Source organism: Tupaia chinensis, unplaced genomic scaffold, assembly GCF_000334495.1.
Source record: "Tupaia chinensis unplaced genomic scaffold, TupChi_1.0 Scaffold000152_1, whole genome shotgun sequence".
NCBI classification, from domain to species: domain Eukaryota; kingdom Metazoa; phylum Chordata; class Mammalia; order Scandentia; family Tupaiidae; genus Tupaia; species Tupaia belangeri.
In genome coordinates this window covers 13,744-34,135 of record NW_006159623.1, presented here as the reverse complement: position 1 = coordinate 34,135, position 20,392 = coordinate 13,744, and the positions used below count along the sequence as shown (strand labels likewise).

Below are 20,392 nucleotides of genomic sequence, written 5' to 3'. Positions count from 1 at the left end.
ACAATCCATTCTCCTCACTGAAGCTAGAATAATCTTTAAAACAAGCAAAGCTGATCATGTAGCTTGTCTCCTTGTAAATCTCTCCACGGCTTTCCTGTAGTCTTAGAAGTGGTCAGATGACAGTCTAGCGGTAAAATGTTCTGCTCTGTGAGGCAACTGTCCAGGGGAAGTCCTGAGACCCCCGAGTATCCAGGGCTGGCTGAAGACTGGGGATGGATCTTGGGGGGTCAAGACTCAGTGGGAGGTGCTTCTGCCCTTCTTTTCTCTTTGTTTCTCTCATTCATGGAATAAATAAACAAAGAAAAAGGGATAAGTACATCTCCACAGTTCTGCCTAAATACCGGGTATGTTGCAGTCTCAAATTACCTTTCATTGACAGACCATTGTACCCTCAGCCTCTCACTCACTAATTGGAACAGAAGGAACACTAACACTTAGGTTGCCCACAGACCTCTCTTAGTTCTAGGTTCTCTCTCTATACAATTGTATTGTCATCTTTTATTATTGAATTATATATATTTATCTCTACCTACTTTATCACCGTATAAGCCTTAAAAGCAACACAATAGGTAGGTGTCATTATCATTCTTACTTTGCGAGCTAAGAAACCCAGGTACTGGGATTTTAAGCAGTTAGCCTCAAGCTTCACATCTTTCAGAGACAGGCTCTGAATCCATACAGGTCTATGGTCTTTATACACCCACCATGTCTTTCACAAAGTGTATAAGTGAATGAGTAAAATACAGAGAAACAAAAATATCTGGGGGGGGGGCTTCGAAAAGTTTATGGAAATACCTGTTATTAAAAAAAAACCATACATGAATTTCACACTTCTTTTTTTTTTCCCCACCAACAAAAACACTTTCATTCTATTTCCCCATAAACTTTTTCACCTTACCTTGTATTGTCTTCTATATGTTCATTCTGCATATATTGCACGGCAATATCTTTTCTTCAATTTCTTTCCAGAGATACTTTATTTTTTGTTGTTCCAACTTATGTTATTAAAGACTTTTACTAGAAGATGCTTTGTCTTTGCAAACTGAGAGACTTCATCTCCTGAACATTTTTTTTTAAATAAGGGGTCAATACTGATGATAGAAGCAAGAATTCATGATCTTTAGCTATTGTTTTTCTAGTATGGTTGTTAGTCAAAGTAAATGGTGGGAGGTGGGCTTGGGAGGTGGGCTTGGACAGTTTTTTTTTTTTAAAATATTATGATTGCTGAGAGTGGCCCACATCAGGAGGTTCTGGATTTGAGTCCAGAGACCTCCCTGTGTAGGCCAGCAATGTGCATGCCATGAACTAGGCTGGGGGGTGAAGTTAAGACTCCGTTGAGGGGTGCTGTTTCTCTCTGTCTCTCTCATTCAAAGGAACAATAAGTAATGTTTAAAGGAAAACAAAGGTAAGGTAAGGTAAACTCTAAAGAATTTTTATAACAGTTTTTTTGGTTTTTTGTTTTTTTTTTTAGCATCCTATTTGTCTTATGATAGAAAATCCAGGCTAAAAGATGCATAGATTAAAATTACTTGACCTCCTTAAGGCTGTATAGCAACAGATTTTTGACCAGATGTGGAAAAAATGTCAGATTCAGTAAAAATCACCACTTTCCTGCATACACAATCACAAACTATGAAAGGAATTTATTCCCTTTTCAAAGAACCAATATTTTTTCTGTGAGGCAGAGAACCTCAGATATTTGGGGATATGTGGCTGGTGTTGCTGTAACTCACTCTTTGTGGGGTTTCCTTCTACCCTGTCAGGCACAAGAAATATCCCTTGTCATATGTTGACAGCTATTAATACTTCCAAACAATTGTTTTAAGACTTTGGCCTCACTTTTACCCTCTTGAGTAACATGGACCAGCTACCTCCCTGTCCCCCATGCAGATGGCAACCCCTGATATACTGAGGGTTTCTATTCTTGTGCTTCTGTTCTTATCCAAACTCTTTTTCATTTTTTTAAAGAGAGAATTTTCCTATAGGGCATGTGCAGTCACCAGAGAGACAGAGAGACAGAAGGTGAGAAATTACCTACCAGGGGAGATGGCCATGCCACAATCCCTTCTCCTCCATTCTCCTCTTGGGATTTTGGGCACGCATACACACGCACATGAGTTTAAGTCACTGGATCCAGGACGTGAACTGTGGTCGACTATGTGGAAATCTAGCAACGTAATCATTATGCCATCTGCTGGTCCCAAGTTCCTGTCCAGATTTTTAGTTTCTTGAATAGGATGTTGAACTCAGGTATTATTTTTCCTATATTAATGCCCTTTTACCTTTTTTTTTTTGCCTTTTCTCTCTTTTTACTCATAGTTCTGTACTATATATAGCATGTAGTACAGAATACAACATTCAGGATGGAGTTTAACCATCTTTGTTTTAGGTATTGTACTTGCACTAAAAATGGGTCAAATCTCATTTGTTTTTCAGCTACATTGGTCCATATTGTGCTTACAGTCAACTGAAACCCCAACATAACTTGAAATCTATCCCATATCAAAATCTGAAATATAGACTACAATCTTTTTGCTCTACAACCATTAGAATTTCCCTTTTTGGAATTCAAAGATTATTGAGAAGTATTTTTTCTAGACACTAATTATTTAACTATCTCTTTATTATTTACTTATAACCTTTTTCCTTTGAAAATTTATATGATTTTGATTCTTAGGGATTTATTTGCAGCTTTCTTTGTGGCCTTGTACAAGGTTAATTTTTCTAAATTTTCTAATTTTGCTTGAAGAAAATGTGTAGTCTTTGTTGCTGTAAAGTCTATTAAAGGTATTTTTAAAAAAATCGATGAGAAATATACTTATTTTTGGGTCTGTATGATTTATCAGTGGTTATTAGTTAATAATCTCCAACTAAAATTATGATTTATCCAGTTCCCCTGTGATTCTGCCAGTAGTTGTTATACAATATTTTCAGATGTTATGTAAGTGTGATTCATGATGATTATACATAACTAGAACATAGTATCTGTTTTTCCTCATGATTATCTTATCTGATTCTGGTTTTCTTTTGGCCCAAATTTACTGTGCAGTCATTTTTCCCTCATTCCTCTATTTTTAAAGAGAGAGAAACCAACTCCCACTGGGATGTAGCCACACCAGAATTTCTTCTAATCCATTTCTCTATCCTGTCCAGGTTTTGAGCATGCACACCCCTGTATCCAGCAAGTTTTTCAAGCCAGTGAGGCTAGGATTCATTTTTTTTTTTTTTTGGAGAGGTTTTCGCTATAGGGTGTGTGCACTTGCCAGACAGACAGAGAGAGACAGAGACACAGAAAGTGAGAAATCACCCCCCAGGGGGGGATGGCCAAGCCGCAATCCCTTCTCCTCCATTCTTCTCTCGGGATCTTGGGCATGCACGCACATGCGTTCGGCATGAGTTTTAAGCCACCGGGTCCGGGACGCGAACCGTGGTCGAGTACATGAGAGTCCAGCAACATAGACATTATGCTAACTGCTGGTCCCTGAGGCTAGGATTCATACTGCTATCAGTCGTATGGGATCAAGTTTCGTAAGTACAGTACTATGGGTCTGGCCTACTTTTTCCTTTTCAGGTCTTTTTTTTCTTATAGTCATTATTCTTTTAGACAATAAAATGTTTCCCTGGCTAGCAGGTGTTGTAGTGGTTAAGGTGCTGGACTCCCACATGGCCACCCATGGTTTGAGTCCTGGACCTGGCAGCTTGCAAATCATCATCATTTCTATTTTACTGTCAGACTTGAATAAAACATTTAATTGGACATAGTTTACTGTGCTTTTCTTTCAATACTTTGGAACTACAACTCCACTGTCATTTAAAATTTACCATATTGTTGTCCTTGAGAATTTCAAAGTTGATCTCTTTTATAAGTAATTGGACTTTCCTCTCTAGAATCTTTAAGAACTTTTTATTTTTACATAATGCTGTTAATTTTCACCTTAACACGCCTCTGTATGGATTTATCCTGATTTATCCAGTTTGCCGTCATGCATTCTGTCAATCTGAGCTTTTCCATTTTTCTTTAATCCAGAGAATTTTAAGTCTTTTTTTTCTAAATGGTCTTACCCCCTGTTTATTTATTCTTTGCCTATAAAATTCGTATATTAACTCGTGTTCTACTCTCAGTATTGTTGTAACTCCTTTTTCATTCTTCCCATCTCCTTATCTCTACTTGATATTTTGAGGAACCTCTTCTCAACACAATTGTGGTAGATAGAGTTGACCTTCCCAAGAGCTATTCTTACTTCTTTCCTATTGACTTTGCTTTTATGACACTGTACACAGACCCAGGGGATGTATCGATATTGAGAGAAAGTGATCAAGAAAGTCCAACTGACATTGAGTGTCTAGGAATGAACATATGATCCTGGGAGCATGCATGTGCATTAGTCTTAGGGAACGTGACCTTTTTCTGTGAGCAGAGAAAGCATGCCAGAACGGAGCCACCATGATTGGCAGTGTCTTTAACCAGCCCTGCAAATGGAGTTTTGGAGTCCAGTTTAGAGGTAGTGGTTTAGGAAACCTAAGAAGCATTTTATTTTGTATCTTGTGTATCATTATGCATTTGATCCTCATTCTCAATGTATTTGAGGGCATTATTTTATTTTGCTAGTTCTGGCTTATAAGATATGAAGGAAAGGTGACCAGTGGGTGGTCTGGTGGTTAGGGTGCTGGACACTCCCATATGGCCGACCATGATTTGAGTCCTCGACCTGGTGGTTTGCTTTCTCACTTTCTCTCTCTCTCTCTGGTCAAGTTAAAAATAAATCAATGAATAAATAAAATTAAATTAAATTAAAAAGAAAAGATATGAAGGAAAGTATCCTACAAACTTTGGGAATGTTTTATCCTTCCTACTATTAGTAATGATAATAATGATCACAACAGTTAATACTAATTATTACTGCTATTACTGTGGATTATTGTTAGCAAATAGTGCGAAGTGACCTCTCTACACCCCGGGGCTGAGCTCTTTCCTTGACTTCCCTGCTCTGGTCTCTGGTTTATCACACCGAGACATTAGCTGCCTTCAGTACTCCCGGCCCCTGCTGGATGCATCACGGACTGTGTTTCCATCCACTCCATGAGCACTACATGTTCCTCAGTACTGCCATGGCTGACGCCAGGTTTCCCCCTACCCAGGAGTTTCAGCTGAGAGGGCTCCTCTCGCTGCATTATATTACTTGCAAGATTAGGCAATATTTTTGAAGACTGGTCCACCTTGATCTTGCCTATTTTTTGCCTTCGCATCCTCTCATTTCCATCTTCATACTGTCATCCTAAGCATTCCCACGTTGGAACTACATGCTACGGGAAGCACAGTTATTAACTGAAAATAGTGCCTGTCCTCCAGGGGACAGGTAGGGAGGAGACAGACAAGTTAACAGATGACGATAATGAAACCACAGATACAGTAATAATACAGATATTAAAATGCTGTCGATGTGAAGGAGAGTAAAAAGTTTCTTGGCTTAGGAAAGTTGGAAATGAATTCACAGAAAAGGTGGCGTATGAACTGAGCCTTGAAAATTCAGTGTTTTCATGCAGGAGAGAAAATGTCATCTACAAACAGGGAGATGGGATTGTGAACAGCATGGTGTCACTGAAGGTCTTAGCAATTCATCTGTACCCTTTTTGAGCCCTTGAGTTATCGCTGTAACAGGGTGAGATATTGAGAATTTAGAGGAGCAGGATGTACCAAATCAACCACGTTGTTTATTTTCTGCTGCCTGTAAGAGAACGGGCCTCGTCCTTGGGGGCCATGGCCATGGGTACCACTTTATTTTTGGATTGACATCTCCCCCCCCCCCCCGACAACATAGTTTTTGTTTGTTTGTTTGTTTAGGTAGGATATGAACATTCTTTCCAAGAGTCAGTCCATACTTCTATATGCTATTATGTCTAACTGTTATGGGAAGTGATCAAGAGAATTACCTGGTCTTTCATGCAGGTAGGAAGGGACGGCATCTAGTACCAATGGTAGAGTAATTCTCCATAGAGAAGATGCATGAAGGCACACAAGCAGTGCTGTGGCCTTTTAGGGGGAGGGGCAGCCCGACAACATAGTTTTTGTTTGTTTGTTTGTTTAGGTAGGATATGAACATTCTTTCCAAGAGTCAGTCCATACTTCTATATGCTATTATGTCTAACTGTTATGGGAAGTGATCAAGAGAATTACCTGGTCTTTCATGCAGGTAGGAAGGGACGGCATCTAGTACCAATGGTAGAGTAATTCTCCATAGAGAAGATGCATGAAGGCACACAAGCAGTGCTGTGGCCTTTTAGGGGGAGGGGCAGATTGAAACGCATTTGGATGTAGACATTAAAGGAAGACACCTGGAGCAGTAGCAACTGGCTGTAAAACGCTGGTCCTTGGAAGCCTCTGCACAGATCAGAGGTGGGAGGACAAAGAGTGGGCACACAGGTCTAAGGGTAGTGTCTGATTGGCATAGTGCAACAGAATGAGCCGACATCAAGAGTGACCACCATTCACCAAAGCTGAGGGCGATGTGCCATTTTTCCTAGACCAAAGAAAGCACAGGTGTGGCTATGTCCTTTTTGCCCACAGTGGCAAACAGAATCTTGAAGTCTAGATCTGATTTCAGAAAAATGAAGAAATATATTGTACCTTCTATATCTCTGAGCATTTCATCTCTATCAACATACCTTATTTTCTTTTTTTTTTTTTTAATGAAGCAGTGGAGGCCAGTAGGTGGCATGGTGGTAAAGGCGCTGGTCTCCCACACGGCAGACTGTGGTTTAAGTTCCAGACACACAGGTTTGAAAATAAGATAGGGAGCTTGAGCATGCGTATCCAAAACTCCAAGAGGAGACTGGAGAAGAGATTGTGGAGTGTCCATCCTTCCTGGGGGATGATTTCTCACTTTCCTCTCTCTGTCTCTCTTTGACAAGCACACATGCCCTATGGCTAAAAATTAATTTTTATTTATATTTTTTTTAGTTAAAATAAAAATGCTGTGGACACTTCAAGGATAGGCCTCGAATCTTAAACACCTTTGCAACTTCAGCAGCTCCCCTTGTGCAGCATACAGAGCAGGTTCTCAATGAACGTGGGCTGATGGATCAAATGAAGGCAGCCTTAGGAATTCAAAGAGGCTGATGCAGCTCACCACCACTGATCTGATCAGCATAATTAAGTAAAGGTGTAACTTCAGACCCACTTTCACAGATTGGAGAGCCTTATATATATTCTGGTTCATGGTGATTTATTTCTTAGGGGACGAAATACACACTTACCCTCGTGACAATTTTCTTTCTTTTTTTTTTCTGACACCATGGTGTGTGTCCACATAGAGAAAATGACATGGCTTTATTGAGAATATTATCACCAGAAAGAATCCATAGGCCAGGACTGTGTTCCTTTACTGAAGTTCTATCGTCCTACATGCAAGAGGAGCTTGTTCAGTGGCCATGTTATTCCCTGTGTAATTTCAATACTATGATTCCCAGCTGTTAGAAAAAGGTGTTTCTGCTTTTTTATTTTTATTTAAAAATATTTTCAGTTCAGTTATTACTTCTAAGTATGGCATGCTTCTTTTGTTATTCACATTATTTTCGTGTGCATAGATCATCAACGTTTTACTCCTGAATGTCACGGGAAAGGTACACGTGATTCATTAAGCATGCAACCTCAAATTACCAACCATGGGTAGCAATCTTCGATTAGGATGCTAAATGCTTTGCAAGCTCTGAAGCACTATCTTTGGTAAGGTGAAATTGTCAGTAGAAAACAAAACAGAACAAACCAGCAAAAAAGTGGACTGCCTTTAAAAGTGTGGTGTTCAAAGTCAATTAACCAGGATGTCAGAACGAATAGTACTTCCTGGCTTGCTGCTGGGCCAGGGGCAACTTTATTTCTTCCTTTTTTGACATGGGTGCCTATGCTTACTCACTGGGGTCTTACGAAGTTTAAATGAAATACTGTTTGTGAAAGCACTCTTTATTACGTATTACTCTTTTAAAAAATCTATCTGTTCTTTTCCCCTAGTACTGAAAATATGTTGGTTTAACTAGTTCAGTGTGTGTATGTGTGTGTGTGTGTGGGGGGGGGCGGTAGGCTTTCTTATCGTTTTCAGAGATTGGTTAGGTATAACATAAAATAGCAGCATAACAGCAATTTTCATAACAGCAATTTTTTATGTATTTTTAAGGTGGATAGCAACAATATTATATTTATATACTACCTGAAGGACCTCGTACCAGAGCAGATCAAGTACCTGCCGTTCAATTAGGAGGATCAGCTCAGTACTTGATGTTTGCTCACCATTATTTATGTATGAGTTGGAGGTTCATGCTTTTTCAAAATAAGTATTAGAAACAAGCACCGCGTTTTACACTGGATGTGACCCTTTCAAATGCAAGCCTAATAAAAATACTCTGCCTGCTCTATGACAGCATTGTAGATGATTTTCTTAGTTAATTTTCTATTACTCATAATGTATGGATATTCCTAATGATTCCATTAGAGTTTAAATAACAGAATTCAGCACAAATGTATTTTTACTGAGCCGAAGAAACATAATTTCTCTGGAACTGCAGCTGCTGGAGTTGAAGATGAGGCTCTTACTATCCCTTAGGGAGATTCCTGCCTCTGCCAGCTGACTTCGTTTTTATACAGCCAGCGATTTATTAGATTGCTTTGCTCTTAAGTGTGATAATAGGCCTTATGCTTAGCAAGGTTTAGAGACTTCCAGTGCATTAATATTTTATGGCAATGACAGGCAAGACACATTTTGTTTACCTAACAAGACAAGCCAAGCCAGGGCTGATGTGTATTGGAGATTAGCACTGTTAACTTGGAGGAGCCCTGCCAATGATATACTCAGGGCTTTTCCATGGCTCTTATCATTGTAATCCAATCATTTCCTTGTGTGGTGCATTTCCACTCTGTGCAAAGAAACCATCACAGCCTTACCGTCTGGCCTTTATAGGAAGCGGCCTCACTGTTAATTGTCTAATGTTAACCACATAATGACCACGACTTGTCTAGTGTCTTCTTGTCTTCTACTAAAGATTTTATTTAGAAATCACTCACCCATGAGCCAATGCTTAGGAAGATGCATGTATATTCTGATTTCATTCTGAAGATCCATTCCATTGATTCAAGCCGCCTACTAGGGACATTCGTGTCACGCTGCTCTTGATTTCTGGAATGCCGGTGCTGTCGGTGCCTTGCTTTTCATGAGCTATTTGATACAATGTCATTTTTGGGCCTCCTATGGAATAGAAGTAGAAATAAAACATCGCTATGGAAATACACCAAGGGAGTTATTACAGTACCGTTTTATTTTTCTTTTCTTCATTAAGGAATGTGAACAGTTGCATCAGTTTCTTTACTGAACCCAAATCATGAAACTCAGTCTAAATGTTGGAATAGGGAGTCTCTCTAATTTCTAATTCTCTCAGTATATCTAGTTTATATGTATATGTTTGAACATAAACATACATGAAATATCTCTCCCGTGTTCTTAAGGTTTATTCATTTTTCAGTTGAATTACTAGGTATTTATTATTTGTAATGTTAAACTCTATTTCATTAATTGCTTAGCTATTTTATTGCCAGAGGACATGTGCAGAGAGAGAGGGCAAATCACAGTACCCTCTAGCTTGGCAAGTTCCCACCACAATCCTTTCTCTTCCATTTGTTTTCCTATCAGCATTTTGGGCACACATACACATTCATTGGCCTGTCCTTCAAGTTTCCAGAGCTGGAATTCAAAATGGCTGGCCATGTGAAATTTGGCTCCCAACACTCAGCACTTAACCATGACACCTTGCGGCCAGCCCATGAGTGTATGTTGTACGTTAGTTAATAAACCTAGAGGATGGATTGTAAACAGTCTAACAGTAATTTAAAGTTTATTTATTTCTTCCATGACAGAAAGTGACAGAGTCAGAGAGGCGCCCCCAACAGGATTTTTACACGTTATCTATCACAAGCCTTAACTGGCCACGATTATGGGAAAATGAATGACCACACCTCTGTGCACAGGGAGACCCTGGAGTGGGACTCAAGACCCTCCCTTGATCCCTCAGCATCAAGGATCCTTGTACCTGTGCTGTGTCACTGAAGCTGGCCTATGGCAACGATATGCAATGGGATCTGAGGTCTCTCCTGTTACGCACTTTGCCTCGGGAGGCAACCCAAGAATATTGTCTGTTACGTGTTTTCTATGTTATCTCAGTCTGTTCCAGGAAGACAGGGACTTTGTCTTCAAAGGGACTGGAAAGCTTCTGTAAACTGAATATAGTGCGGCTTTGTTTTGGAGGGAAAATGGAGGAGGGGGGAATGGCAGACACAGGTTTAGAATGCTGCAGATTGAGCTATTCAAGGGGAAAGAGGCTCAAGTACATTGAGAAGTTAGTATGTGCAAAACCAGAAATCATCATGCATATGTAGATTTACAAGAATCACTAATACCCACGGTGTTCCAATGAGGCATAAACACACACCACGGCGTGCCCTGCAGGGTCTCTGTGTGCTCATTACTTTTAATACTATTCTGTGCAGCCTCAGAGGGACACAGCCAACTCCCACATCTTGCAGTAAGTGTAATCTCGCCGCGGCTGGCACTCAGTCTGTGCTTGACTAAGTCTGCCGGTGTTTCTCAGAGGGGGAAAAAATGGAAAACATTGGGTTTAGTTTGCAGACGGCTTTATTTTTTTAAAATGGAAGTGGTGGTGGAAGTGGGTTGGAGTGTATGTTTTCACTTGATCGCACGTCTTAGAAATTGCAAATACACAATAAAGTGAAATTAATCTTTTATGTCTCTCGTTAGGGTTTTTAATTGTTGTTTTGAAGGATGGCGACGTAAGGTGGAACCACTGACAAAACAAAACCAAAAAAATGGCAGTCAAATTGTGCCACCTCGCTTTTCTCTTTTGGAGCCTTTCCTTGTGTTGCAATTGCCTGGAAAATGTTTATTGAAATACTAGTTAATTCAGTTTTAGTAAGGACCAAAGCAATCAGATGTATCTTCATCTCTTTATCTTCTGTTCCTAATTTAGGTTTTAAGAAACACTGTCTGATGGCAAGCCCTCCAGAAGAAAAATCAGAGAGCCTAGAGAGGGAGGAATAGAGATTGTGCTAAGCTTCATCAATCGGGAAATAAGGCGAGAACGAATTTTCCAAGTGCTGGGAAGGAACGGAGATGCCCGGGCGTACACTCTGCTTCAGCCTGGGAGTTGCCCTGTGTTCTCCACCTTATAACTGTGTTCCAGAAATATCTTTAATATCTTTTCTCGGTCTCCCTTTCTTCCCCAAAGCTCTAAGGCTCTAAAGGCGCTCATACCTGAGAGAAACTCCACATACCATTCTGCTAGGAAACAGATGACTCCAGCTTCCTCAGGGAATGTAGAGGCCCAGTGACTTGGAGCAAATCACACGGCTGGTGATTGGTTTTGTCTCTGTTTTTATAAGTGATTACAAAGAAAACCACTTCACTAATCCTCAGACCTCTGCTCTCAGCTGGGATCTCTTCCAACCAGGCCTGCTTGACGGAACCCCTGGAAGGAGGAAAGTGCATGAGCTTTGGTCCAAAAACTTAGAAAAAGCAACAAGACCCTGGAACCAAAAGCTTCAATGTGGGCCAGAATTCAAGGGCAATGATTTCTTTTCCCTTTTTCCAGCCTCATATTCAGTATTCCAACTTGGTTTTTAGATCTCTTTCTCTCAGCCTTCAGAGGTGTCACAGAAGGTTGGGACTTCTTTGTTGTTTTTGTTAATATTCATTTGCTTTGTACCCTTAGAATGTGAGATTCTAATTTGCCATTAGAAAGTGTAGTAATCAAGATACCAGTGATGTGTTTTAAGTAGCTTGAAATTGTGAAGAGCTAGAATGCTGAGTTGTTGGGAACAAAAGACAATGCTTTGTGCTGAGTGAGGCCTTAGAAATGAAAGAATTTTACAACAAATCTCCCAAGTGAATGAGTTTCTCAGTGCTGAGACAAACAATAAACAAATCCTAAATTTATTTGGTATTCTTCGTATTGACTTGTACAAGGAATCTTCCAAAACTTCAAGGAAAATCCACGCTATGAAAAAAACTATTCGCGAATTTGAAACTTTTTTGTACCCAAATAAACTTATATTTTAATTCCATTTTCCCCCAACCTTTTGAAGTCTCCTCACATTAGTTTTTATTAAAACACCCACCTATGGGTTTTTAAACTTAAAGTCATCCATCAATCCCGCTCCTGGGTGTATACTGAGAGGAAATGAGATCGATAAATTGAAGAGCTAATCTGCCCTCTGATGTTTATGGCAGCAGTATTCACAATCGCCAAGATAAGGAATCAAAGTGTTTATCAACGAATGATGGGATAAAGAAACTGTGGTCTGTGTAACTAACAGAATTATATTCGGCCATAAAAAGCATTCAATTCTGGCATTTACGACAACACGGATGAACCTAGAGGACCCGTAAGTGAAATAAGCCAGATACAGAAAGATAAATACCCCATGATCTCACTGCTATGTGGAATGTAAAGTTTATCTCATAGAAGTAGAGAGTAGATGGACAGTTACTAGAGTCGGGGTAGTTGGGGGAAGAGAGGGTTGGGGAAATGTTGGGCAAAGGATATAAAATTACAGTTGGGTAAGAGGATAATTTAAGAGATCTATCTCACAGCATGGAAACTACGGTTAGTGAAAATATCTTATACTCTTGGAAAAAGAGTGGATATGCAGTGTTCTCACCACAGAAATAACCATGTGAAGTAATGCATTAGCTAATGACTAGATTTAAACCCTTCCGTAATGTGCATGTATTTAGAAGCATTTGTTTTACATGATAAATATATAAAGCTTTATGTGTTAATTTAAAAAAGATGATTTTGGGGGGAAAAATCTAAATCAATTGCTTGGCTAGTGAAGAAGGCAGTTTCAGGTTCTGAAGTCTGAAAGCCTACGCTGGAATCCTAGCTCTGCGATCAGTTTGCTTTGTGATTGTAGACGACAGAACTTCCGGGCCTCTCTTTGCTCATCTATAAAATGGAAATGGTAATAAGCAACTCCTCCTCCCTCTTGGGTTGCTTAGAGCAGTAAATAATGCATATAAATATTTTATACAGTACGTGCGACAGAAGGAGTACTTAATAAAAGTCAATGTCACCTTTCAAACGAGAAACTTGCTTTATGCTCTTCTCCATTTCCATACCATTTATGTGTTTTTTTTTTTTTTTTTGAGAGGTTTTTGCTATAGGGCGCGTGCGCTCGCCAGACAGAGAGAGACAGAGAGACAGAAAGCGAGAAATCACCCCCCAGGGGGGATGGTCACGCCGCAATCCCTTCTCCTCCATCCTCCTCTCGGGATCTTGGGTGCGCACACACACGCGCCCTATGTGAGTTTTAAGCCACCGGGTCCAGGATGCGAACCGCGGTCGACTACGTGGGAGTCCAGCGACATAGCCGTTACGCTAACTGCTGGTTCCCAATTAGCCGTTAGCCCTTCGGCTGTGTCCCCCCATGTATGCATTTTTTTTTTTTTTGGGAGAGATTTTCACTGTAGGGCGTGTGCGCTCGCCAGACAGACAGACAGAGACATAGAGACAGAAAGCGAGAAATCACCCCCCAGGGGGGATGGTCATGCCGCAATCCCTTCTCCTCCATTCTCCTCTCGGGATCTTGGGCACGCACGCACATGCGCCCGGCGTGAGTTTTAAGCCACTGGGTCCGGGACACGAACCGCGGTCGGCTACGTAGGAGTCCAGCGACATAGCCATTACGCTAACTGCTGGTTCCCCACCATGTATGCATTTTTGAAAGGGAAGAATGACTGAGAGCTAGTAGTGAAGGGAGATAGTATTTCATAGGGGAATAGTGACTTATAGTGATTTTCTCTCTAACTCCCTTTTCACCTTACAAGAAGATGAAGAAATCAGTTGCTTTTTTCTTCTAACAAAGTGGTATTAGAAAAATGTTTTGTTTAGAACATGGTTGTGTGTTTTCCTTCTTATAAATCATCAAAAGGGCAGGCAATTACCCCTCCTGGAATCATAATGGATTTAATGTGCTTGAGATCTTGAGTATTTTCTAGCATAAAAATGCAAACAAACAGAAGACAAGGTTATATAAAGTAACACCTGTACTTAGAGTCATATTCATTTTATAATAATGTTTTCTGTTACTTTAAAAGTACATTGTGGCATCAGCAGGAGGTGTGGTGGTTAAGGTGCTAGATCCCAACGGGCTGACTCTGTGGTTCGAGTTTCTGACCTGGCAGCTTGAAAAACATGTTGGGCAGGTGTGTATGTGTACCCAGACTCTGGAGAGGAGACTGGAGAAGGGATTGCAACATGATCATCCCCTTAGAGAATGATTTCCCACTTTCCCTCTCTCTGTCTCTCTCTCTCTCTGGCAAATGCATGTGTTCTATGACCAAAATCTGAAAAAGAAAAGAAAGTACACTGTATGGCCATTTTTGTCTTACCCAGAAAAATCTTGATGAAAAGAAAATCCATGAGTAAATACGTAAATTCTGCACATAAGACTTACTATTTTGTTTAATGCTGTTAGCTATTTCATGCTACAAGTATTTGTACAATGGTCAAAACACTAGAAATAATTAGTCTAAATGTGTTTAAACCTCAACAGAAAACACTTGTGCTCTAAAAGATCTAAATATTTAATGAGATTTTTGAAAACCACAGTTATAGCTTTTTATAGAAAAGGAACTTTACCTTTGAGACCTGAAAAAAAAGACTGTTTATTATGCGAAGAAAGAGACTTCTTACATTTTAATGTATAATTTAATAAAAATTGTACTATTCCAATTTTACAATCTACAGCTTGAAAAGAAAAACAGAAAAGTCATGTCAGAAAAATATTTTAGAAGAGTAGCACCTATTTATTTTTTAGGAAAATGTCCAAAGTATACAGAAGGCAGAAATCTTACTCAGACTGTTTTAGTTTATTGAATTTTCTGTGCCTCAAAAATCATAGCACAATTCTCTGGAGGCACCTATAAGGATGTATTACATCATAAAATACACCAAGGATAGTAACCCATGTTATTAAACTGTCAACATACATTATACTACAATTTGTCCTCAATCCAATGCAACTGAAAGCCACATTGTTGGCAGGAAGTTTAAAACATAAGACTATTCTCTAATCATCTAAAGCCTAAGGTACTTTGGGGAAAAAAATGCTGTAATAATCGCTTCACTACTCCTTAGCGGCATGTGTGAATTTCATTGGTTTTGTACAGCAAATGTTCAGCTATTACAAGAAAGGATTCAGAAGGATTACCACTTAAAGGCTTTTACTAGCGATGCCGTCGATGTCTCATTTCACAGCATATTAATAGTGGTTTTGTAGCATACTGGCAGGGAGAAATACATCTTAGAAACGAGCATTTAACTAGTGTTTAATTTTGGAAAAAATATTTTACAGAAGATCTAACATTGTAACATTGTCAATGTTGTCAAAACTGACAATTAGAGAGTTGGTGCAGCTTCTTAAAATGTGAAATTTAGGTCATTTCATAGAAATGGGGACAGGATAGGTGGTGCCAGTATTTTCACAACAGTTTGTTTTGGAAATAGATAAGATCTTCATGAAATGCAAAAGGAATGAAAAGTTCCATCAAAGACGGTGAAGGACTCACCCTTGTGTGTAACGTGTTGTATCATAACATGTTTCGTATGTGCCTACTTCCTAGGAGACTTTCAAAGTAAGGGAAAAGAAGACCTAAATTAATGGTACACAGTAAATGCTACTAACATTTCATCTTGAAAGCGAGCAGAGAATACAGCAAAACAGTGAACACAAGACTGACTTTCTTTTACTTAAGGTATCGTCACTTCAGAGTTTGCAGGTATACCCAAATACACGTGGTGATGGATATTTCTGGAAATAACTGGAATCATATACATGGTTTTATTTATTTATTTTTCTATTTATTTTGTGAAAGCCATACCTGTAATATCAGGCTGCCTTACAACATCAGGAAAATTCATAGCATGAGAAATCTGCCTCTTTTCTTATAAATAAGTTCTTTGTTTTCCATTGCTTAATGAAACTGAACTGACATGAGAAGTAAGGAAACCAGATGGGGTAAGGCAACAGCTTCCTGGTGGTTGCCTCACATCCGCTCAAGTGTCATGTCCTCTGTAAACCTGAAACCAGAGTGATATTGGGAACATACAAATCCGACAAAGTAAGTCTTTCCCCTTTACTTTTAGTGTAAAAATGGAAACATAAGAGAGTTTTAAAAGTTCATGAAAAATGGAATGGAAGTACAGATTTATTTTGGTGCAAACAATTTGAAATCTATGCATAGATTTTTTTTTTTTTTAACTTTCTTTTCCTGAGAAGTTTTTGCTATAGGGTGCATGCGCTTGCCAGAAAGACAGAGAGAGACAGAGAGACAGAAAGCGAGAAATCACCACCCCAGGGGGGATGGCCATGCCGCAATCCCTTCTCCTCCATTCTCTTCTCTGGATCTTGGGCATGCACGCACATGCTCCCGGCGTGACTCGGATTGTGGTTGACTACATGGGAGTTCAGCTACATAGCCATTATGCCAACTGCTGGTCCCCATAGATTTTTTTCATAACATACATATGTTATGAAGTTTTTGTAGTCCCATTATCCTGGAAGTGACATACAAGACTTATGTGACCAGCCTTCTGCCAGATGGCCTAATTCCATCCAATTCAATAGATTATGCCTTACATTCTACATAGCTTTCTGCTTCTGACTCCTGTTGTGTAGGTCACTGTCATCTCCTTCCACTCTCATATGCAAACCTAGACCTCAAGAGGTTCTTCCCTGACTTGTTCTTCCTTGTGTTCTCCTAGTATATCTATCTCTATATATCTCTATATCTATCTATCTATCTATCTATCTATCTATCTATCTATCTATCTATCTATCTATCATCTCTATCATCTCTCTCTCTCTCTCTCTATCTATCTATCTCTGTCTATCTCTACCTACCTATCTATCTCTATCTATCGCTTATCTCTCTCTGTCTATCTCTATCTATCTATCTATCTATCTATCTATCTATCTATCTATCTATCTATCTATCTATCTATCTATCTATCTATCTATCTATCTATCTATCTATCTATCTATCTATCTATCTATCTATCTATCTATCTATCTATCTATCTATCTATCAATCATCTATCTATCTCTATCTATCTATCTATCTATCTATCTCTATTTAACTTGTGTGTGTATATCTGTATGTGTGTTTGCTAGAACTTTTTGTGTTATTTTCTGTACTTATGGGAATATTTCTTCATCTGTATCCTCATCTAATAGAATGTCAGTTTCATAAAGAAAGTGATATTATTTGGAGTTTTTGTTTGTTTTTAAATATCTACCTATGCTCAAAGACTGTCTGGCTCATAGTTAGCACCAAACTTTTTTTTTTAAATAAAGGAAAGAGTAGAGAATTGCAAGAATAAATATAAGAATAAGATTGCATTCATCTTGATTTTTTCCAGCAGTGAGTAGAAAGCAAGTGCACTCGACCATGTGCTAGCATTCCTTCTGTAGAATCTGTGATAACTTGGGGTGCAGGCAAGGTGTAATGAAGATAGATATCGATCAGATTGCAGAGTCTAAAGATTTTTTGGTATTTGTAGTGCTATGGGACTTTTGTTAGAGATGTATGCCCCTTGCCTCAGAGACATGCATTTGAATACTATTTCAGAATTTTTTCCCCCCAGTTTTGGCATCTGTCTATCCCCATAATACTCTTTGGGAAACCATCAGCCTACTGCTTTGACTTTTGTTCCTGATTTATACATGTTCATCTTCGGAGATCTCTAGCCTCTGTGACTAAAGATCTTCTGCTCCGTCAACACTTAAGTAGCATGAATTAACTCCACTGTATTTTTTTTTTTTTTTTGCAATGATGGTAACAATTGGGTGTCCTATGTGTCCCCAACTGGTCAATATACAGTCACATACTTAATTACTTATAGTCTATATAAAAATTAGTCATAGTGAAAGGTTTGATGACAAAACACGTACAAGCAATGACTAACATCAAGTCTATATCTAAGAAATATAGGATGACATATATAAACCAAGTCATATATGGTCTAGTGCCTGGGAAGAAGTAGGTAGAAGTAACAATGACAGTAGCTTGATGTTTACAGAGCTTTGCCGTCACTTTAGTGGGGAACTCAGAAAGATTTCCTTATGTCTGTTGTAGTCATCTTCTCCTTTACATGGTTGAACTTTTTATTCTCATATTTTAAAATACAAAAGTCAGCAAAATCAATGTAAATGAGTTGTGTTTAATAATTTTCAGTTATATTGGCATATTGGCAGCATAATTAGCATACTGTCTACTAGTAATTCTGTAAGAATTGTTTTTGATCTATAAAAATCGCATCTAATGTGTCCTTTTCTGTGTGCTATATTAAATTTGACCATGTGTTACTTGAGTGTTCTACTCACTAATGTACTGTGAATTTCTCTTTTATAATTTATTGTGAATGGAAATGCCCTTCCATAACACTCTATTGATTGTACTTTCTCCCTCTATCAGGACCTACAAGAAGGAATCCTATAAAGTCCGGTGTATAAACTCATTGAGTTTTCCCCCAAAGTAAGAATGTCCTGAAAACACAAATTCTGTAGAAGGGACAGCTAGGCATCTGCCAGAGATTTATGTACTTCATGTTGCAGAATTGTTGAGTCCCTGAATCGCCTTTGGTGGAGAGATACTACTGAATAAGAAATGTGTTTGGAATTTACAGGAGCAAAAATAATAATAATAATAAAATTAAACTAAAAAATCTTGTGTTGGGAACCAGCAGTTAGCGTAATGGCTATGTCGCTGGACTCCCACGTAGTCGACCGTGGTTTGTGTCCCGGACCCGGTGGCTTAAAACTCACACTGGGCGCGTGTGCGTGCGTGCCCAAGATCCCGAGAGGAGAATGGAGGAGAAGGGATTGTGGCGTGACCATCTCCCCTGGGGGATGATTTCTCGCTTTCTGTCTCTCTGTCTCTCTCTGTCTGTCTGGCGAGCGCACACACCCTACAGTGAAAATCTAAAAAAAAAAAAAAGAAAGAAAAAAAAATCTTGTGTTAATCCACTGAGATGTATTTTAAGCTACTGAGATTTCAGGATTTATCTGTTAGAGAAGCTATTGTAAATTCACTAATGTAATTCCTTACAGTAAAAGTAATGGCGCTTAGCTGGAATATAAAAAAGAACAGGATGTCTTCCGTAGTTGAAAGGTGCTAACTGGACAATCCCTGACGACCGTGGCCAATAATCCCTTAAACAAAGAAAATCATTGGTTTACTCTTATTTTCCTATGTAGTTTTTCCAACTTCCTGTAATATGTTTACATAGTGAAAAATTTGTAATGTAAGACATGAATTTTTTGTTTGCTTGTTTGTTTTTAATTTGCCAGAGGATGCCTGCATTCACCAGGGAGAGAGAGACAGAGAGAGAAAACAATCCCTAATGGCTCTTGGTCACACTGCAGCCCCCTTCTCCATTTCTCCATCCTGCAAGATCTGGGGCATGCAAGTACACAAGCCTACCCCATTTCTCAAGATGCTGGTTCAAGGACTCCAGTAGTGCCGCTGACCATGTGGGTCCTGGCTGTCTTAATCACTGGGCCATGGAGCTGGTCTTACCATAGTTTTTAAAATGCTTTTTAAAATTTTCCTGTGAGAAATTTTATTAAATATAGTGAGGGACCAGCAGTTAGCGTAATGGCTATGTTGCTGGACTCCCACGTAGTCGACTGCGGTTCGCGTTCTGGACCTGGTGGCTTAAAACTCACGCCGGGTGCGTGTGCGTGCGTGCCCAAGATCCAGAGAGGAGAATGGAGGAGAAGGGATTGCGGTGTGGGGGGATGATTTCTTGCTTTCTGTCTCTCTGTCTCTGTCTGGTGAGCGCACGTGCCCTATAACAAAAACCTCTCAAAAAAATATATATATAGTTAAAGTTCAGAATAGGCAAATGTGATTTTATTGATTCATCTGGCGTCTGGTAACATTCCATAATCTCTCTGTTACTCTGTGAGTTCAGATAAAAGAGGAATTAAAAAAGATTCTGATAATTCATGAGATAATCATGTTCTAATATATTAAAAATGAACAGATCTGTATAATCCATAAACACCCAAAGTCTATAACTCTTTCTTTCTGTTTTGTTGTTGTTGTTTGTTTTCCCATTACAACTTGTTTTTATTTTAAATTTTTCCACAACATTTACTTTACATAGCAAAGAATTTTAACTCATACTCCATAATTCTTGACAGTTTACAAACAACTTTCAAAGTTTCAAAATAGTGAATTTTAAAGATAATGTTCAAAATATGTCTTATAATTTTGTATAATTTTATAACTCTATAACAACAGAAGCAGTATGGTTTCAAATATATATA

At 39.0% G+C, this 20,392-nt stretch overlaps 1 pseudogene; it reads right to left on the bottom strand.

Moving 5' to 3' along the window:
* Positions 1-6,278: 6,278 nt before the first annotated feature.
* LOC102502469 (RNA-binding protein EWS-like) overlaps positions 6,279-20,392 on the bottom strand; it is a 21,535-nt pseudogene continuing 7,421 nt past the window's right edge.